At 34.6% G+C, this 23306-nt stretch overlaps 1 protein-coding gene across 5 annotated transcripts in view; it reads left to right on the top strand.

Annotated features, from left to right (window-relative positions):
* Window positions 1-23306, top strand: part of NFIA (nuclear factor I A) — a 386956-nt gene that overhangs the window by 15022 nt on the left and 348628 nt on the right. The window lies entirely within an intron of this gene.

The raw sequence follows: 23306 nt of genomic DNA, 5'->3' as shown, positions 1-23306 counted from the left end.
GCCTTCTTCACTTTTTGCAGATGAGGAATTTTCTAACATTAGAAGTATTTTTAGCAGTCTTAAAATTCAGTTTGAAAGACTAATAAGTGACCACAATTTGTCAGGTAATTGCTTTAATTGTTAATCAGCCAGTGACAAAGCGAGTTGCTGTTGTCCTAATGGCAGCAGTATGAGTACTTGTTAGTTTTAAGGTAGAAAGAGAACACTTTTGCACGGTAATCTTTTGGTGCAGTAGTTACTGATTGCTTCCATACTACTACCATTATTACCTTTACTTAATTTTGATTGCATCAGGAATAGCAAAGATCCTTCCAATCACTGAAGGAGCTGTTTCAGTGTCTCGGAAGCCTAGTACCTGTCCTATAAACCACTCAACAGTATTACTGATTACCACATTACCTGTACCATATTGTTCACTTAATTATGCTGACATGAATGCTCATTTCAAATTATTTAGATTCTTGCTAGTTTTGTTCTGCTGTACTTCATATTATTCCATTTCAGCCAAAAGAGAGCTACTCCCATTCAGGTGCATTTTAGTTTTATTTTGGCTTCGTGATTGCCATTCCTTCATATAGTAATAGAGAAAGCCGTGATATGCAGATAGACCAGATGGTCATGTTGACAGATTGAGAATTCACTTCCTACTGCTTCAGAGCAGGTGTAAGATTAGGAGTGTCTGTGTAGGGGCGTGTGTGTGCTTCGTGTGCATGTGTGTGCACATCCAGGCTGCACAGAGTGCTGTTTGAGCAATGGGAATGATTTCGTTTTTGAAATGCTAGTATTTTAAATGCAGTGTAATTATACAGATAAAGTTTTCAGTGCATATAGAATATTATAATTTTTATAAATAAATTGCCTTAGATTGTTACAGTTTATAATTTTATGCCAAATTAATTATGATAATCTCTTAGTTTTTAGGTAACTTCCTACATTAGTTTGAGGCAACATTGCATATCTAAAATATATTCAATATATTCTGTTAGCAGATACATGTATATGTGTTTACATTCAAATCTAGGACTATACATTTTTGTAATTAAACTTTTTCAGTAACTTAATAAACTCCCTAGTAGAAAGTTGTGCAGTTATCCTGTGATTTGTAATTATTAATAAAGTGTGTTTGGAAAAAGAAGGAGTAAAAGTAATATACAGTGATATTTAAATTAGGAGAGTAAGGATCATCCTATCCAACTCTAGCTTTAAGCTCAAGGTGGATTTTGTGGCTGATCGAGCTATTGTAAATTATTGATATATGGCATATTTTTAGAAATTTTAATTTATCTTTTAATTCTTCAAAAAAGATAGCGGTAGCAGTCAACAAATTTGAGATAAATATTGATTTTACATCCTTGAGTGTTTTCTGCGTAACTTGAGGATAGTAACAATATCCTTTACCTAGAATGTAGTAACAAAATCCTTTACCTAGAATGTAGTGCAAAAGATGGTAGTTTAAGGCAGAGAGTGTACAGGAATAGGGAGAAATAGTTGTTCTGGAGTAAACCTTTGAATGGAAGTCAGTTCATTTATGGCTAAGAGGTTGAGTGTGTTGGTAAGAAAATTTCCCAATGCTTCTGGCTTGGATTTTCCTTGTCTTCTTTTCCACCCAGTGATGAATAGCATTAATTTAAACCTATTTAAGGCCAGTGTGGGAGAAACCACAGCCTTTGTTGTGGTCACTGCTGTACACAGTAGGACTGGGTGTTTCATTTGGTTAAGGCCTCAAGCTGCTTCCAGAGGACACGGAACAGCCTGTCGGCATTTTAAATCTTGCACAGAAGCAGCAACAATTCTAATGGCTCACAAATGTCAACATAGATTTTTGAAACCAATTTTGAGGATTAGACTAGAAGAAAACACGTAAAATGCAGATTGAGTTCAGCAAATGTGCTAAACGCTGATTTATTACCATTTTAGTAATAATTTTCCCATGGTTATTTAAGGGTTAGAGCTTGCTTTTGAATATATTATAAATTGTAAATCCATGGGTGTTGAGTAAGGGAAGGAAGAAGTCAGGTGGAGGAGGAAGAGAATGAATGAACTCGTATGCTTTGTTAAAGAGAAACATAAAACCCTGAACTTAATCACAAATGGAGATACCGTAAAAGTATTTTGGTTTAAGTAATGACTGTAAAGCGATCTTGGGCAGTGAGCTATCAAGTGGAGAATTTTATAATTTGTCTTCCCACAATTTTTTGCATAGCTTTTTTCAGACTAAGACACTATTTAGGGTTTTGGGAGTTTTTATTCAAGTTTTTAGGGAAAGGTTTTGCAAAAATTCTTTTTAGAATTTAGGAGTCCAGTTAAAGACATCATTGCACACTTAAGCTCAGAAAAGGGCCATGGAGATGTTTATTCTTTTTACTATTTTGCTTTCTAAGGTGGCAGTTCAGAGTATTGTCAAGTTTTTGGCTCTTTCCCAGTAGGCAATGGTAAGATACTCATTATTGATCCAAACTTTTGTGTCCCTGAACTTAACAGAATTCTCTAGTTGCTACTTAGACAGAAATGACTTTTTTCCTTAGATTTTCCCCAAAATATTAGAAAACAATTCCTCATGTTTTGTTATAATTCCACAGCGTAAACCATATTTTATCTAATGGAATTAGTCCTCCCGTTAGTGTTCTAGTTAAATAAACATGGCTTATGAAGTGAAGAAATAAGTCCAACAAATGACAAGTTGCAGCAACTCTGAAGCAGAAGATATTTTTGCTTTTCTGTTTGTAAAACAAGCTAAATAAGATAAAACTGAGAAAAAGAAGTTCATTTGTGTTGTGTATTTTGGCAAACCTTGGTCTTCTTTAAAATGTTGCTAACCCTAAAACAAGAAATGATGAGGATAATTATGATAACTAGAGATTGAAGTGGAATAACTGTAATATTCTTTGAGAACTTTAAACTTACTTCTTTTCATGTCTTTCAAATACTTCCCTAGTGGTAGATATTTTGGACCTAGATCAATTGGGAGTAGAGAAAAGGAGATGGAAGGAAGGAACGGAAATAACTTTTATTGAATGTCTGTTCTGCAGCAGGCACTGAGTAAGGTTTGTCATAGTCATATATTGTAGCTTGCTGTCTCTTTCATAGCAGTATTATGAATTAGTAATGCACTCTCTATTTGAACGGATGAGGACAGACTCTTTAGAGTGGCCAGGTTACATGTCCAGAGCAAGATTCAAACCCAGGTCTTCTGATTTCAAATCTTATGCCCTTAAACAATTAAAATTCATTTTATATCCTTCTTTATATCTTATTGTTTAGGGTTGGATGTCATTTTAATGGTATCACACACCTGTCTTGAATCAAAGGGAAAATAAAAAGTCAAAATACAAACCCCTCCCATGGAGATATTTCACTGTAAAGTTCAGATGTTAGCCACAGAATGAGGCCACACTTGATAGAGAGAGAAATGATGTTACACTTGTCAGTGTTAGGGTCAAAATCTGGAATGCTTTGTTCTTTCTTGTTTCTATAATGTTGAAATTTAGTGAATAGAAGCATTATGACACAGGTTTAAGATTTTTAGTTGTTGTTAAGACAAAGTTAAACTAATTGGTTCTAGATGCTTTGAGAAGCCTTTGTGTATTAAACTAAGCACTATTTTAAAAAACTAAATTGCATGTAATTTTTACTATGCAGATTTTTGGACGTAGTTTTATATGCACAAGACATAATATATGTTTCTAATTTCCCCCATACATTACATGTATTTATATATATATATATTTACAGAGAGAGAAATATATATCTATTTCTAACTTCCCCTAATGACTAGATTTTAAAATGTAAAATTCATTTGTTCTGAAAAAATCCTTTGGTTATGGCCGTATGTATAATTATTTAAAATAAAGCCAAAATCATGTTTGAGAAAAGAATGGAATTTTATTAGTTTAAAATTAAAAAATTAAAATAGGAAAAAAATTGAAGATGGACATGTTTCAATTTCATGCCCTTAAATTAGTGAATTAGTGAGCTTTTTTGTTGTTGTTGTTGTCGTCGTTGTTTTTTGAGATGGAGTTTAGCCCTTGTTGTCTAGGCTGGAGTGCAGTGGCACAATCTCGGCTCACCACAATCTCCGCCTCCCTGGTTCAAGCGATTCTCCTGTCTCAGCCTCCCGAATAGCTGTGATTACAAGCATGTGTCCCCATGCCTGGCTAATTTTATATTTTTAGTAGAGACAGGGTTTCTCCGTGTTGGTCAGGCTGGTCTCGAACTCCTGACGTCAGGAGTTCCAGCTGCCTCGGCCTGCCAAAGCGTTGGGATTATAGGTGTGAGCCACCGCGCCTGGCCATGAGCTTTGTTTCTAACTCTTTAAACTTAGTCAAGATTAGTTCTTTTTTTTTTGAGACGGAGTCTTGCTCTGTCACCCAGGCTGGAGTGCAATGGCGCAATCTTGGCTCACTGCAACCTCCGCCTCCTGGGTTCAAGCGATTCTCCTGCCTCAGCCTCATGAGTAGCTGGGACTACAGGCTCCCACCACCACGCCCAGCTAATTTTTGTATTTTTAGTAGAGATGGGGTTTCACCATCTTGGTGAGGCTGGACTCGAACTCCTGACTTCGTGATCCGCCCAGTTTGGCCTCTCAAAATGCTGGGATTACAGGCGTGAGCCACCGCACCCAGTGACAAGATTAGTTCTTGATGACTTCAGTGCAAAAACTCAAAGCCTCACTCAACATAATTTTTATAATTGTAAATAGAAAAAGATGACCAATAAGTATAATTTATACTATATTAATTCATTATGCATATTAATTCTCTAAGGTTTAATTTAAAAATAAGCAGCTGAACTGAACTTACAGCAAAGAAAATAAAATAGCTTTCTTTTTAAGAAATATTAATGAATCTTAAAGTTAGGGTTGTGTAGCATCAGTTATGCTAGAAAGGGAAAACTGAGTTTGAGGCATGTGAAGAAAAGTGATTAAATTGGTTAAAAAAATAGTACTCATATCCCATTGTCAACTGTATCCAGTTCCATACTGTATGTATTTTTATATCTCTGGTAAGTGCTTATGGTGGTCCCAAATAACTTGTGAGTTTCCAGACATAGACAGTTCTCAGAGCATGTGTATTCATATAAATTTTTAAATGGCTATTGCTGTAGTGCTCTACAGGTTAAAAAAAGTGAGGCGAAATTAAAACATTTAAAAAATACCGTACTATTTAAAAATTTGTATGAATGTCTATGTAGCAGCTGCCATTTTCAGGCTGTCTTTGTTGCTATGGTTTGGTTGATTTTATTTCCTTTTGTAATTTTGCCAGCCAGTGATTGGGTAGTACATTGCATTCATGCTGTTGGAGAAGATATATTTGTGGTGAGTCAGATAGCTTGATCTGGGTAGTAATTTTTAGTAGGGAAAGGTATTTGTCAGTGGGTAATAGAAACTGTAGTGTTACATTACCAATCTTCATTTAATTTTCAAATTTACAGACGTGTCACTTAATATCAGAAATTCAGAACCATCTCTTTTGCATTGACATGTGCTTGCCTCTCTCCTTTTGTCCTGTCGGATGCACTTAGAATTCTGTGTAGTTTAATCTTAAAGGGATTAGTTATTTAATTTTAAGCTCCTACATAAAATGAATATTGTACATACAGGGTCCCATCATTGTCACTTTCAAATATTCCATTGCCTTTCAAAGGAGCTGACATGACAAGTCCTTAGGTTGACAAATTCTCATCAACTTTTGTGAAAATGTTGGCTGCAGAAGGAGTAAAGTCAAAGGAGGGCCATAGACAGATGGCTTTCAGTGTTGAGATGACATCAAGCCCTTCTTCGTGGCATTTTTTAACATTCCAAATGAATGAGGGATGGAGATGCTTAAAGAGCTTACTATAGAATAAGTAATTAAGATATTGTGTATCTGCATGTAAACCCCTGTTGCATACTATTAAACAGAGTTGTGCAGGCTCAGATATAATAGCAGATTAGCAATGACAGTTGTAAATATCTTTTATGCTGAATGTAACTCATAAATAATATTACACATTAACATGTTGCTGATGGAAAACTGTGTACCTGAGAACATATTTTCAACATTAGATAATTGAGAACTAACGATAAGTGGGTTACCAGCGTTTGAAATGAAGCAAAGATTCTAGATAAGAACTTGGCAAAAGCTTATTTGCATAAGAAATTTTGCGTCTTTGTATGACTATAACAAGATTTTTTTGGATGGATGCACACCATATAAAAATTACTAAGTTACGAAAGTTTCTGATGGATTCATTTAGTTGGCTTTCCTCCCCCTCTTCTTTTAAATGGTAGAGGTTCTCTTTTGGAGAGTAGTTTCAAGTAACTTCTGAGAATGAAGTCTTTGTAATGATGCTGTTCAACAGCGTAACTATTGTTGTGCATTCCTGTCAGGGAAAGATAGTCATTGCAGTACTTTTATTGTATGGCCTCTTAATATGTGACAAGGACTTTTATTAAGAATTCTTTTCTTAACATACTTTTAGAAGTCTCTCCTTTCCCCACATTTAATCAGTAACTACAGTTTTAAAAAAAATATTTAAATGAACTTTTATTGATTTCTTAGCTTACTCACTGTATAGACAAAAATCTCATGTTTAAAAAAGGTTTTAAAATTAATGTATTTTAGGGTTTCAGTAAAATGAAGTGGGAACAAAAATTAACAAAAAAGTGCCATCTCATTGGATCTAGGATATATAATAATACACACACACAGTTCCATATCTGTGTAACCATATATGTATGTATACACAGTTCTTTGGAGAATGAGGATATTGCAGTCCAAAATGTTATGGTTGAAGAACTAATTGTTCTAAAGATATTTGCCCCTGGCCCCAGAAAAGACGACAAACATGCAAAATGGATAAATGTAATCCTTTGTACTTTTACCACCTACATTTTTAAACCACAGTAACTCTGATTTCTCTAGAAAGGTCAGAGGTTTCAGACAGAAAGCTTTGTAATTCTTCAAAGAAAGACATTTTCAGTTTGGCTGTATAAAGACTGATTATGCATAGCTTTTTACTTTATGTGCGGTTGAATCTTGGAGGTGCTGGAGTGGGGTGGAGACGATGAATAAGTGAAGCTGTGTTTTGAGACATTAGAATTGGAGGGAAACAGACAGATTGGAGAGGAACATAGATTCATATTTTTGGGCTTTTTACTACCAAGTCACCCAGTCTAAAACTCAGGACAGAACAGCATTAACCATTCATTTTGCTTTGTGATAGAGCATTCGATTACCAACTCTTTAAACACTTTTGGCAATTCAAGGAGGTTGCCTATCTGGGTACCATTTCTTAGGATTTGCTTTGTTGGATTTTCTAAATTGTGGATGTGAGTTTCTTTGGTTTTGCATGTTTTTTTAAATTTTTTTTTGGTCCTTTTTGACTTTTCCAAGTTTTGGAGAATTTTTAATGTTGGGTGGTGTCGGGGAAGTAGAGATTGTAGATGACCTTTGTTGTAGCTTACTCCTGTTATTTGGGAAATAGATGTTCAGAGAGCATCTCACTTGAGGCCACACCAACAGTTAAGAGGCAAAGCCAGCATTTAAGCCAACTCCCTTAGACCCCAGACTTTTGCCCTAAAACTACATTATTTAAATTATCTTTTCTTATGCATTTTAAAATTAGCCCTTCATATAAACTTCAAATTTTAGGTAGGGGAGCTTTTATGGTTCCCTTTATGCCAGTGAGGAAACAGCCAGAGAGGTTGAGTAACTTGTCCAGGGTTATATGGTTAATAAGTGGTTAGGATTAGTAACTAGGCCAGATCCTTCTATGGCCTGTTTTTATCTCTAAGATGATCCTCCAGTATGTTAGACTTGAAGCTGTGGATGGAGTGAAAAATATTCTCTGCAAATACATAAACACTCTGAAAGCCATTGTTTTCTCTGTTTAGAAAGTAGTTGAAAAAGTAGTGAGAAATTAGAGCTTTTTCTTTTCTGGTGTTAGTTTCAGCTTCCTACCTTGAAGGGAACCTTAAGGCTCAAATCTTCATTTTTACATTTGAGGATTCTAAGTCCATGTATCCCGGAAACTATGGAGACGGGAGCTTCTTGTGTGAGTTGGAGAGCAGTTGTAGACCGTTATCATTTCCATCAGCGCGGATGCTCTTTGGGTGGTGTTGGCATAGAAGATCTGTTTTGGTTACCCTTATTGACAAGCTCTACTGTGTGATTGGCAGTTCCGTTCAGCAGATAGGTTTCCAGCACTTCTTAGGCACTGTGATAGATTCCAGAGTTGCAAAACTGAAGAAAATACCTTGAGACAAGTCAGTGCCATCTCAGATATAATTTCCTCAGAAATCAAGATTTTAGAGCATTTGATGTTTTTAAATTAGGGTCCTTTCAACTAATAGCCTGTATGAAGTTTTTAAAACACTTATAAAAAATTTATGAAGATGATTTTTATTTCGAGACAGGGTCTTGTTCTGTTGCCTAGCTGGAGTGCAGTGGTGCAGTCGTAGCTCACTGCTGCCTCAAACTTCTGGGCTCACACAATCCTCCTACTTCAGCCTCCTAAGTAGCTGGGACTAAAGGTGAATCCCACCACCCTGGGCTAACTTAAAAAAATATTTTGTGGAGATAGAGTCTCACTGTATTGCCCAGGCTGGTCACTGAACTCCTAGCTTCCAGTGATCCTCCCACCTCAGCCTCTCAAAGTGCTGAGATTGTAAGTGTGAGCTGCCAAACCTGGCCTATATGAAGTTTTAAACATTTGTAGAACCAGTTATTAACATTGCTTTTTTTTAACCATAAAATTGGTATATGTCGAAGAATTCTATCATTTGACTATATTTCTATTGTGTTAAATTTTTTGTTTTCTTATATCAAAAATATTTTTGTAAATGTAAAGAAAATTCAAGCAGACAGAAGATGGTGCAGGTGCTTTCTATTATTTAATAGTTCACCTGGCCAGGCACAGTGGCTCATGCCTGTAATACCAGCACTTTGGGAGGCTGAGGCGGGCACATCATCTGAGGTCGGGAGTTTGAGACCAGCCTGACAAATATGGAGAAACTCCGTCCCTACTAAAACTACAAAATTAGCCGGGCATGGTGGTGCATGTCTGTGATCCCAGCTACTCGGGAGGCTGAGGCAGGAGAATCGCTTGAACCCTGGAAGCAAAGGTTGTAGTGAGCTGAGATTGCGCCATTGCACTCCAGCCTGGGCAACAAGAGTGAAACTCCGTCTCAAAAAAAAAAAAAAAAAAAAAAAGTAGTTCACCACCATAGCATGTTTTCTCTAAAGAAAGCTGGTTGTGCACAGAAAAGTTATTTTTTTAAAGGACATCCTTCTAGTAATGCTGAAATGTAAAACAAATAGCGTTATAGGAAAATGAAACAGCAGGAGAACGGGAGAGTAGAAAACAGAAAGGAAGTGAAGGCCTTGGAGAGCAGGCGGTAGTGAATTCATTTGGCAGTTCCTAAAACACAGCCAAGTCCCAGTAGCATAGCCACCTAAATTCCCTATTTTGCTCCTTCTTGGAAAAAAGTTAGCAGTCTCGAGACTTTTACACTGAAGTGGATTTTAAGTTGTCAGAAGTCTCAAGCTGATTTGCCTTTTTTTCTCTCTTTTATTAAAAGAAAACAGATACATATTACATTCAAACAGAAAGCATGTAAGGGGTCTTCTAAGTGTGAGCATGTGTTAGTGGATTAATGGAACAATGTGTATGGATGGTGATAGAAAATATGAGAGAACTATTGCTTGGCTGATAAATGAAATAACAACAAGAAAAATCTGGTGGCCCAATATATATTGGATTTGTTGTTATTCTCTGTTATATCTGCTGGTTGTTCAATCTGAAAGTGAAATCTGTTTCTCCATTCATTAATATGTGTGCTTTTCTTTGTATAGAGCACAGAACAAATTATTTGTTCCATAATTATTTTTAAAAAGCAGAAAATTTGTAACATTTAAGAAATGGCATGGGATTGTCATAGAAACTCATCCTGAACACTGTAAATAAAAATGGTTGGGGATTAGTCACAGTAACATGTAGGACATCATGAAATTCATGACAGATTTCTTTGTCTAACAGTCAGTAAGAGACATGAAGCAAACTTGATATAGTTCATGAGATATTAGCAGTTCAGTTCCTTCAAAGAAAGAGAAAACCACGTTGCTTCATATTAAAGAAGCCATCTGTATACAAATCTCACAATTTACTTGATGATTTTAGCAATATTTGATGTTTCGTTTCAGAGTGTCTTATTTCCAAATAATGAAAGCTTAAAAAATTTGAAAATCTCTCTGTTTTTGCCACTAAATCTTTAGAATCATACCCTCCTTTTCTTCTTTCCCTATCTTATTTTTTGGTAATCTTGAATAGCATTTTAAAAGTTTAGCTTTATTCTGTTTCCTTTAGTTTTCTCTTACTTCATATAATATGAATAAAACTGAACACATTAATGATAAATAGCCTTCAATAATACTATATATTTTTAAATCTATTTCAGGTTAGAATTATGAGTCTGTAGTATTGCCATTAACATCTTTTTCTGGTTTTTTTTTTAATCCATTATTTAGAAGGATATTGTTTCAGAGTATTTTCTTTCTCCAACTCTGTCCAACATCTGGAAGAACGATTGCTTGTCTTTAAATTTGGAATTAATCCCCAATTGCATACTCCTGCTAGGCTGATGTTTCAGTAAATTCTAACACATCAGCCTCAGATCTTTGATTCCTTGAGCTTTTGGAAGTAGAAGTTAAAGTCTGAGAGGGTGTTTCAAGACTTAGGAAACTTAGTGTTGTGGAATGACCTGTGCGTCTGACAAGGCCCCTTTAACAATGCTGTGTGTCACTGCATGTTCTTATTTGTAATCAAAACAGTAGGTACAATATTTCAATAAGGGTAAGTGTATTTCGACAAATGTGGCCTGATAAAAGTGGATAAATTACCTTTTGTGGTTGAGTTAATTAGTGAACACAATGAACCTTGAAACTGGTGGGAGCATGTGCAAAGACATATGTGAAAATGTTGGTAAATGGAACATACGGAACCATCTTATCTTCCTGCCTGTGTACACAGGTTCTATTGTAGTACAGGTATATGCATGCATATTTTTGCTTTATTCCTTGTAGTAGTCCTACTTGGGATGTCCTCACCCACCTTTACTTGGCTAACATTATTTATACTTTAAGGCTCAACTGTAACATCATTTCCTCAAGGAAGCTTTCTTTTCCCCCTAAGGTTAGGCTAAGGACTCCTTCCCTGCATGCCCACAGCATCCATTAGCAGCATATTAGTACTTGCCATTAGCACTTCCTTTATAATAAAACTATTTGTCTACATCTGTATTTCCAGATCGGGCTGTGATTTCTTTCTGAGCAGGGACTGGGTTGTATTCAGTGTTTTTGTACCCCCACATAGGGGTGCATAGAACCTGGCACTTAACTGTGCACTCAGTATCTTTGTTTAGCTGGCGACTAGATGGGAAATCTGGATTGAACAAAACAAGAACTTGAGAAGCTTCTAATATGAATCTTAAAACTAGGTAACATATATAGTTTTTGGGCGTCTACCTTAGGACCGAATTTAAGCCTATGTTTTTTACAGAATGATTTTCCTTTCTCACCCTACCATGTCAGTGGATTTCTGTTTCTTCACCCAAATCCGTAGTTTCATATTAACCCAAAGGAATTACTGACATGTAAGTAATTATAATTCTGAAAATAAAGGTCTGATGATGCTAGACAATTGATGATGCTAAACCATTTAGGCTATCTGTTTTTCCTTTAAGATCCTGGTCTTGACTTTTATTTGAGCTTTTTATCTAGAAAAGATGATTTGGTGATGATGGAGTAATATAGTAACTGCTCTAGCTTATATGTGAGGGTATAATCTTTATACCAATAATAATTTATCAAGTGCCTACTATGTGCTGAGTACCCTGCTAGGGGAGGAAATAAAGGATTTCAATTTAATGCTATTGCATTTTTAAAGAGCACAATTTTGATTAAAAATTGACCCATTCTCTTCAGAGTGGACACTCACATTTTTTGTTGGTTTTGAATCACATACTGTCTTGCTCTGCAGGAAAAGGGCCTGTCAGTCATGTCTTTATTTCTCTTGAGCATTTGTACGTTGTATGTCTGTCCTCACTTAACAGGGTGTTTTTGGCATGGTTACTTAATCCTAAGCTGTGAGAGGCACAGGAAGTAAAAGAAAAGTTAAAGATGACAATTAAGGTGTTGGGCCCAGTTAGATATAGTGAAGTCAGAATTTTCCCTTCCTATCCAATGCTTTACTCTCATTAAAACTGTTAGACCAATTTCATTAGACCAAAATGCACCCACATATGTAAATCTTCTTTGTTTAATTGGAGACCTATTGATTGTAGGTAACATAAGCCTCTCTAAGGGAAACAGAACCCAACTGAAGATAAGAGTTTCTTCCCCCCAACACATACAGCATTCATGATTTTATTTCTCTAGGCGTGTTCATTATCAAAATCATTCTACTGCAGACTTTCCCATAAAGTGTTTCTGTCTGGCCCTGTTTTCATATCTAAAAGCTTCTACTGGTTTCAGCCAGAAATGATGAAAACATTTTGACAGAATATATATTTCTTTTTTTAAAACTAAGATCTTAAAATTAATGAGAAACAAAAACTTACAAAATCCCATGAAAATATAATGCTTTAAAGAGACTGAGAATAATTGTCTTCTTTTGTGCTTTCATAGAATGCTAAAAGAAACCAAATTCTGATCTTCTTTGGTGAGCAATCACCAAAAATATTGCAGTGGAGAATTAAAAATAGAATGGATTTTTAAAACAACTTACATTCTAATTAGGTCTCAATGCTGCAGAGAAAATAGTGTACCAGTGCAAACTCTCCACTGTGGTATAAGGCACAGGAGTTTCCTGCTGCGCTTCCAAGGATAGGGTCATCCTATTATAACTGTTTAATAATAGGGGATTGTGTGTATTTTCTTATATATCTTCTTGCAATTCCATGTTTCTGAAGTGTGAGATTCAGGTCAAGGTCAATGTGTGGCCAGTTGCTTATAAAGTATTAAGAATCTCACGAAGGATAAATACAACTTAGACGTAGATTTTCCTACGGTAACTCAAATTATGTTTAAATGACAAAAACTAGGTAGATATTGAGGAGGTAAATATCTCTATTTTTCATTTCTTAACATTACACTACAATATGTTTAATATTTAGAATTTGAATTAGGAAGAACTTTAACTTTTTTATTCCTTAGGGTATTACTGATCTCTAAACAAGATGTTTAAGTAGCAGAATTACAGCATCTTAGATAAAATTGGTTATTTTTAACTTAATCATGTAGTTGATGCTACAGAAATGAATTCATGGCCTTCCTTGTGGTGCTCATCTTTTTCTTGTTTGATGTTGCTAGTTGAACACATCTCAGGTCTTGAGAAGTGCATATTTAGATGGGAACATATTGGAGAGATCTTGATTGGTAGAGAGTAACTGTATGTCAGCGAGTATAATGCTTATCAGTGAAATTCTAACTCATTTAATTATTACTTAATTTTCTGATTATATTTTTGTATCTGAGAGATTATTTCCATTATGGATGGACATTGCTATTGCCATTTCTTGACTTAGCACACCTAGGAAGGCATTTTGAAAGATACTTTTTAAAAGAATTGCATATCTGTGTACCTACAACAGTGGGTGTGCTGAAATTCTGACTCGGGTTGTGATGAAAGAATTCCCCAATTCAGTTAAATTCATCCTTGACTGTCGCGTGCCACTCATGTTCACTTGGTTAAAAAAAATTGTTTTTTGGAGATTATTTGTAGAATCTCAGTTCTGTAACCAGATATTGAATATTACCACTGGAGGGAAGCTTTGAACTCATTTATCACCCTTCTTCTGCCAAATACAAAAATCCTCTTTCTCTCTCATCTATCTATCTATCTATCTATCTATCTATCTATCTATCTATCTATCTATCTCTTACTGATTTATTCATATATATATTTCTTCATATATATGATATATAACACTGTGTATTTACAGCATATATATTACAGCACAGCTATTTACGGCAACCTGGATCATTCATTCTTAGCCCCTTCTCAAGAATGGAAGTTTATTTTAAACCAGACATAAACAGAACATAAAATGAAATATTAAAAGACTGGATAATGCATTTTAAGTCAGACATACATTTGGATAGCTGTTTGAGTTTGTCCATGCTGGAGTTACCTCCTCCTCACTGCACCCTCCCTGTTTGCATGGAGAGCTGAGATTAGATTTTAACTACAAATTATTCACATTAATCAAGTAAAAAAGAATGACATTTCCCCCAAATTTGACTATTATTGTATTTTCTTGGGGAAAAAGATAGTGTTAGTAAAATAATTCAAAATGGAAATCCAAATGTATTTCTTTTAAACTTTTTCAAATCTGTTGCTAAAAAGCTGTAGAATATTGTGGAAAATCCTTTTATTGTAACAAACATTCCTGGTTTAACTTCTTATTTTCACTTTATTTTTAATATAAATATATATGTAACATAACACATAGTATGAACTGAAAATCTGTGAACCAAGAAAGATAACAACCAATACCTTTCATTTACCCATGTGTTCTTTTCCTCTCCCATTACCCTGAAATTCCTCCCATTATCCTGAATTTTGTGTTTGTAATTCCCCTCCTATAAAATAAATGATTTATCACACATATGTACTAAATATATTGTTCAGTTTTGCTTGTTTTTTTAAGTTTTATAAAAAATTATATATATTTACACACATACATGTACATACATATATATATAAATACATATACACTCACACTTCTGGGAATTGCTTTTTTCACTCTACAATACGTTTATAATGTCATATATACTGTAATTTATTATTGTTTCTTGTGTAATATTCTGTGATGGATCTATAGAAGGTTTCCAGTTTCTTGCTCTTAGCAAGTGCTATGAACTGTAACATGTCTTCTAGAGCATGTGTGTAAAAGTTTCTTTATGGTATGTGCCTAGGACTTAAATTGTTGAATTACAGGGTGTGTAAATGTTAAGTTTTTTTTTTTAAGAAAAGATAGTGATATTTTATCTTGCTAACAAGTTATGCCTATTTATACGATCACTCGCCGTAGCAGTATACAAAAAATTCTGTTAATCTGCATTCTCTCCAGAATTTGCCACTGCCAGATTTTTACTTTTTGCCAACCTCGAGGCTAAAAAAGAGTATTTCATTGTGGTTTTAATTTGCATTTATAATTTGATTACTAATGAGATTAAACATCTTTTTGTATATGTATGAGCCACTTTCCTTTCCTGTGGAATAAATGTTTTTGTCATTTATTCATTTTTTTCTATTTTATTGCTCATTGTTTGCTTATTGGTTTGTAGGGTTCTTTATAGATTCTGCATTCTAATTTTTTGCCAGTGTACATTTGCCAATATATTTTCATAGTTTCTGGCTTGTTTTAAAATTTTCTTCATGTTATCTTTGATGAACAAAAATTCTTTATTTTAATACAGTAAAATTTATCAATCTTTATTTCATGGTTATTGCTTTTTTGTCTTGTTGAAGATATCCTTTTTTACTCCAACTTTAGAAATATATGGTATTTTTTGTACATCTTTTAAGTGTTCATCTCACATTAAGTTTGTATTCCATCTGGAATTTGTGTATGGTGTGGGGTAGGGATCCAATTTCATTTTATTCTGTATGAATGAACAGTTTTCACTTCATCATTTATTGAATAGTTTCTCTATTCCCCAAATAATGTAAAATGATACCTCTGTCATTTATTTTTTATATTTGTGTATGTCTGTTTCTGGATACTTTGTTCTGTTACACTGATCAGCTTGTCTACCCTCTACCATCACCACATTTTTCACTTACTAAGCCCTTATAATGAGTCTTGATATATGATAAAGCAAAATTTCACACCTCTTTTTAAAATAAATGTTTTTAGTTATTCTTTACCCCTCACTATTCCATATATATCATGCCATTACTTTGTCAAGTTTTGTGAAACATACTATTGGGACTTTGTTTAGAAATATATTGAATCTACAGATAAAGGAAGTTGACATCTTTTTTTAACTATCAAATATTATTATCTATGAACATGGTATGTCTCTTCATTTATTTAGATCTTATTCTTGGTTACACTGAATTTTATTTTTCACCAGGTTTTGAACACTTTTGTGAAGCTGCTTTTTCAAATTGTTTTTAATATTTTATTTTTAACTCTAATTTCTAGTATAGAAATACAGTTACTTTGTGTATAGTGATCTTATATTCAGTATATTTACATATTTTTAGCCAATAATGTATTGGTAAATTCTTTTTTGTTTACTATTTCGATAATCATATCAAATGCAAACAATGAGAAAGATGTTCATTTCTGTTATCTATGCTTTTATCTTCGTTACCCTTCTCATTGCACTAAGACCTGCAACTCGGTGTTAAATTAACCTGTGATAGTGGGCATTCTTGATTTTATTTTTCTTGATTTCCTATTTATTTTTAATCCCTGAATGAATCAGAGTTAATGCCTTAATATTTAAATATTACTTTTGCTGCTCACATTTTAATCGGAGAAAGGACAAGACCTGACCTAGTTTTGTTAACTTTCCTCTTATTTTTAAAAATTTTATGGTTTGGTATATGCTACCATAATTGAAACCTCAGATTCTCCTCACAAATTACTTTATGCCAAGTGGTATAGTATCTGTTAATTAGTGGGTAAATAGTGTTTTTAAAGAATGCAGTCACCTAAAATTTCAAAATATAAGGCTCATTTGTACGAACTAATTATTTTAGGTATTTCAGGGAAAAGAATTACCATAGTTCATACTGATGAGATTTTTTGATACTCTGTTGTGTGGATCAGTCTCTTACGTTTCGATTTGAACTATAGAACCCTTAAGTAGCATTCTTTTTTTTACAATTTAAAATGTCTGGTTTGGATAGGTTCACTTTTTCCTTTTTCCTCATGTAATTTTTGTTAAGACTTGAATAGATTACTCTTCTAATCTTCTGAGCAGACTGCAGGAAGACAACTATTAAAAGTAGAAAGCTATTAAGCAGTAAGGGGTTTATTATGCTTTAGTGTTTTGTTTAAGTCTGTTCTTAATTGGTTGATGAATGTACAAGAAGTCCTTTTCCCCCCTCCATCTCTACAGATGGTAAATGGTAGGTCCCAACTGTCATTGTTCACAAAAAAGGTTATGGTTCAAAGTCAAAGATTCAGAGATACCACAATAATCAATCATAGGAACTTGTCTCAGAGTGCCCAGCCAGGCAAAAGTTAGGCAGAGTAGTAATATTTACTCAGAATCCCTTATGAGCGTTTTTTTTGGTGTATTCTTTATTTTATTTAGAAAAGATTATTCAATTAACTGAAATGCCTCTGAATTTAGTGACAAGTATTTAAATAAATATGAAAAATAATGGTCAACAAGTTTTCTGTTTATCGGTTTTATCAGATAGTGCTAGAATACATAATTTTAAAATGAGTGTAACACAGAAAGTAACATTCTTAATATATTGAGATTAACAGAACATTTTCAAAGGAATACTTTTTTACCATTTTCATGTGAAGATGATTTATAATAGTTAACTTCCTTTTTTAGGAGGAAGGGTAGAATTATGTTCTGGTATTGATCCACAAAGAGGATTTGCATTTTATTCATACTATAAAAGTACCTTTAATGGAGACATTGTGGTAATTGAATCTATACTGTGTATCACTATCAAAGTATCTTTTTAATTATTTTATGTTATATAATTTAAGTCATGGAAAGGGGGATGACTGTATTGTATCTTTTAAGTATAATGTATAGCCTTTAATATTCTTAAAGTAGATGTTAGTTAAGGACAATTTTTAGTTGAGAGAGAGTGAAAGAGAGAGAGATAAAGGGGGGCAGAGAGGATTCCATTACATTCAGCACAGTATGAAACTAAGTCAAAGGAGTTTTGTTAATTAAATTCAATTGCCATCCATTAGACCAGTGGAATGAGATGACTCTGCCTGGCGCTGACACAGCACAGGTATGCAATTTGGCTAAATGGCCATTTCTAAACCATAGCACACATTTGTCTACTTGTTCACTTTTTTTTTTAAGTGAGAGTTTTTACTCTTAGAAAAGTCAAAGAGTAACCAGTGCTTTTTGAGGGGTAAGGGTATCATTTTTATGCAGCCTATTGAGAAGTGATTAATTTTTTAGCTGAAAAATGTATAGTTCACATAGAGATTATTTGGGAGAAAATGATGTTTTTAAAAAATATGCAGTATCTGCGGGCAAGCATACGAACAAATATATATACACACACACGTATCAGTATAGAAAAATGTATACTTTTAAAATTCAGTTGTCTTTTGATCCGAAGCTATTTGAGTCATAATTATTCTCTGAATTTTTTAAAGCATCCTACAATCTGTATATATAATTAGGGGAAGTTGTAATAATTGCAGGAGTTATAAAAACGAAATTTAGGTGGTGGGTAAGTGTATCTACATTTTGGCATAAATCACTACTTTTAGAGGCTTTATATGTCAGACTGATAAGTTTCTTACCACGGTGAAATGACAAGAATACCACTCAGGCATTGGCTGAGACATAATTTTGACAGCCAGCAAGCTTGCAGTGTTGCTGAGTGCACAGATTTCCACTTCCTGCCAAGATTAAAATTGGCAAAAACCAAAAAGGATATTAGGGATTGTCACTTTAAGAAGAAATAACATGTTAATGTTCTGCATTTGCTTAAGAAATGTAAGAGTGATCTCTTGAACGGTAGTCTGTTGAAACTTACAAGTTTGCAATCAATAGAAGAGTTTGAGTAATATGAGCATCAAAAATTAAATAAAATAAGTAGAGGCTCTCTGACACTTGTTAGAATTAAGACTCATTATAGATTTACTTAATAGGACATAATTACTTTCCTTCTATATAAGATGAATTCTTCACAAAAGCTATAAAATAGTTTTCCTCACAGTCCCTGAAGAACAAAGGCCTACTTTAAGTTTGTAGATTTGAAGACTGAATGCTTGCTTTACTTCCTGAATTTTCTTATTTTTTCCTGTGCGAGCAGATGGTTTTTCTTTTTATAAGTTGCCAGATCTTTCCTATAACAATAACTGCCATTATTGAGAACCTACTGTGCGCTTATTCTGTACTGAGCACTCAGATCTTCAGAATTTTTTCTTACTTAGGACTTTTTGTTTAACTCTAGGTGTAAAAATGAAGAAAAAATTATATCTCATGTTGTGAAAGAGTCAGACTCTGAAATCTGCTTATACTTTGCTATTTACAGTAAGTACTTTTGAAACAGCTGTAGACGTTCAAATGAAAGTAGCAATGTGGAGTGGGGAATGTGGGAACATTCATTTGTGAAGACTTTGCATTTCTTCAGCTTTATAGCCAACAGAAAAGGAGATTGTTGTGCATTCTATTAAATACTGCCAGTATGATTAATTTAAAGGGTTACATTTTATTGAACCCTGGCGTAGATGTTCTTTGTCAACCCACATTCACAGCTAGTTAGAGTGTGTGTAGCATTTATCAAAACTTTCTGGAGCCCCTCTCACCTCATTAGCATCTGAATCTCTATTCAGCAGTTAATGTCCGTTACTGCTAGAGTGCTCAATTCTTGTTTCCAATAAGCCAGTTGTAAAATGTCAGACTGTCACTTACAATATAAAAAACCAAAAATGATGGTATTTGTAAAAATGTTATCACCTCATAAAAACAAATTGTAAAGACATGAAAGTGATCTTGCTATGCTGGGCTTTTAGAAGTGAGTTAGTACAGCTACTTTAAATACCAGTTGTGTAGATTCCCACACTTTTCTACCAATGGAGAGGTTTACACAAGCATAATTTAAGTTACAATTACACTAATTAACATCTCATTTGCATAAATTGTTGAAGTCAAAACAACAAAGAATTGTCTAAGAAGCTTAATCCTATTTGTCCAAAATAGAAAGATTTTTTTTTTTTAAAAAACTATGCTCTAAAAATTGGCAGCTTAAGTATGTCTTTAGTATGTTGAGCTGTGTCCTTTTAAAAATAAATGTTTTCAATTTTCTTAATAATATATTTCTCTATTCTTTTTAGAATCCTTCATTTTTAGTATACTTTTAAAATTGAACACACACAACACTTTGGTTCCTAAAGTAATGGTAACAAGAAATTAAAATCAAGGTACAGTATCATTTATATGTAGTAGTACAGAGTAACCATGACTTATTAGGTGTTATGATGAAGGTGTATGTGTGTGTATATGTGTGCATGCATTAGGTAAGTGTGTGCATTTGTGCACATAAGAGTTTTAAACTGCTCCTATAGTTTATTGATGGTCAAAGGTTTCTTTTGGCTATTGCTGGACTCTTAAGATTGTCTTGTAATTGTCTTTTTGTTGTTGTTGAAAATTAAGGGTGTATATTAAAGGTAGTTTTTACCCAGATCTTATAAATGTGTGATAGCTCACATCTGTAATCAGACACTTACTGTTTAATGGCCACCCAATTGCCATTAGCTTCCTAGAGGGTGATTTAATAAACTATCTTCTTTAAAACTCATTTAAAATTAGAGATATGTTTGCATACAGTGGATTAATGAAGTTTTCATACTAACCCACAAAAGTCTGCTGCACTTTCTTTTGTAGGCCTAACATTCATTTCATATGCATTGATTATTATTGTTGAACTTGCATTAATTACATCGTGCATATATGGACATACAATGTCATCTGCAGAATTTAGGATTTTTTATTGTTAATTTTTATAGTGACTATGGATTGAGGAATTAAAATTAGCATGCTTAATTTATAATAGTATTTCTAGTGTTTTATTAGCCCTAAAAATGTGATAAGATCAGGAATAAGATTGGAATGAAAATTTCTCCTTAAAATGGTACATCTTTTGAAAACATATTGTTTATAATATGTAGCTAATCCTAATTTATTACAGTCTTTCAATATATTTTTTAATCTGATTCTATAAGGTTTATAAATTACTGTCTTTGAGATAAATTTCTTAATTCACAGGTTTGTATCAGTTGTACAAGGTTTGGTGGAGGATGTCATGCTAGATATACAAGGTAGACGTGCTTTATGAAACATACTTCTTCTTAGGGACATGTAAATACCAAATGAGAATATGTTTGCTGGGTGGGGTGCAGGGGCTCATGCCTGGAATCCCAGCACCTTGGGTGGCCAAGGCAGGTGGATCGCCTGAGGTCAGGAGTTCGAGACCAGCATGGCCAACATGGCGAAACCCCGTCTCTTCTAAAAATAAAAAAAAAATTAGCTAGGTGTGGTGGCAGGCACCTGTAATCCCAGCTACTCAGGAGGCTGAGGCAGGAGAATCGCTTGAATCCTGGAGGCGGAGGTTGTAATGAGCCAAGATCGCACCATTGCACTCCAGCCTGGGCAACAAGAGCAAAACTCCATCTCAAAAAAAAAAAAAAGACAGTATGTTTGGTAGAAATCTGGAAGAGAATTTATACTGAATTGAGACCATTTGGGAGGCTTCTTGGATAAAACTGATTTGAGTTGTGGATGAAGGATTGTTTGGAAATGAGAGAATGAGCAGAGGCCATGGTGGAGAGGAGACAAGAGTTGGAGAGCAGGCGAAAGGTATGAGCACAGCTGCAGAAGCAGACATATGCACGATTTGTCCCAGAGTAGGTCAGTTGGTGAGTTTGGTTAGAATGGGGGTTTACGTAGCGGAGAGTATTGAATGCCAGTTTAAAGATTTAGGCAGTAAGAATCATGTAGAGTTTTTGAACAGGGATATGACATGCTTCAAGAGGTTTTTTTGAAAGGATTAATCATGAGGTCCAAATGTAGGGAGCCTTGAAAACGAGAGTAGAGTGACAGACAGTGGAACAGTAGCTTTGTCTTGGCACAAAATTATAAATTATGATGGTTTTTATTTCCTGTGCCCTGAGTAATATCATAAACAAAATATACAAAATGGCAAGAGCACTTTTGAAATAATACATGGTTCTGATTCTGAGTAGTACTTGAAACTTCAAAAATAACATTATACGATAAAACACGTTGTTTCTTTGTTATCTTAAAATAGCAACACATTCTATACATGTAGAAAGACCTATATAGAAAAAAAAAATGAACATTCTAGCCTGGACAACATAGCAAGACCCCATCTTAAAAAATTTTTTTTTAATCAGCCAGGTGTGGTGGCCTTTGCCTGTAGTCCCAGCTACTCAGGAGACTGAGGTGGGAGGATTGCTTGAGCCAGGGAGATTGAGGCTTCAGTGAGCCTCGATTGTACCACTGCACTCCAGCCTGGGCAACAGAGCAAGATCCTTTCTCAAAATGTAAAGCAAAAAACATTATTTCCTTTCTCCTTTCAGAGGAAAATTATTTCCAGATTATTTTTTCTTATATTTTTTTAAAAGGTTGGCTTTAAGGGAGCACGTTTCTCTTTCTTTTGAGTGTGGCCTGTTTCACTGTCAATATTTGCTCTTCATTGGAAGCTGAGGTCATGTCAGAGTTACTCAGGAGAAAGACCTGGACTTTTCTTCTTATCTTTTAATGGTTTATCATTGATAAGTTTGGACATGGTATGCATGGTGACTTTTATCACTCTTCTTGTCACTTTTCTATATTTACCTTGTTCATAGTGTGTAATCTGAGTGCCTTCAAGACACTAGAAAAGATTTGATCTCAAATACCACATTTTGGGTATTTTAATACAATCAGGAGAAAAGTGGATATAGTTTTCAGACAGGAAGCTGGAATGCACTGGCATAGGTAGAAATATTCATTTCAACGTTAAGCAAATATATATATATGTATTTGTTGTTGTTTGTCTTGTTTTTGTTTTTGTTTTTTTTGGTTAGAATCTCACTCTGTCGCCCAGGCTGGAGTGCAGTGGTGCGATCTTGGCTCACTGCAACCTCCACCTCCCAGGTTCAAACTATTCTCCTGCCTCAGCTTCCTGAGTAGCTGGGATTACAGGCAAAGGCCGCCACACTCAGCTAACTTTTTGTATTTTTAGTAGAGACGGGGTTTCACCATGTTGGCCAGGCTGATCTTGAACTCCTGACCTCAGGTGATCCACCCACCTCAGCCTCCCAAAGTGCTGGGATTACAGGTGTGAGCTACTGCACCCAGCCACAAATATATATTGATAACTGACTGGAAGTAAGGTAACATGGTACAGATTGGTAGAAGAAATATAGAGAAAAACAGGAAGCTGGCCTTCCCTTCCAGATGTCCCTAGATTCATAGGGGAAGAGGCGAAATATATTAAATGCTGTCTTACACATAGACTACAAGGGATTTACTTGGCCGGGGAGAGAACAGGGTTGATTCTGAGCTGGGGAGAATGAGGATGGCTTCTGT

The sequence above is a fragment of the Symphalangus syndactylus genome, chromosome 19, assembly GCF_028878055.3.
Source record: "Symphalangus syndactylus isolate Jambi chromosome 19, NHGRI_mSymSyn1-v2.1_pri, whole genome shotgun sequence".
In the NCBI taxonomy this organism is placed as follows: domain Eukaryota; kingdom Metazoa; phylum Chordata; class Mammalia; order Primates; family Hylobatidae; genus Symphalangus; species Symphalangus syndactylus.
This window is presented reverse-complemented; position numbering and strand designations above follow the sequence as displayed.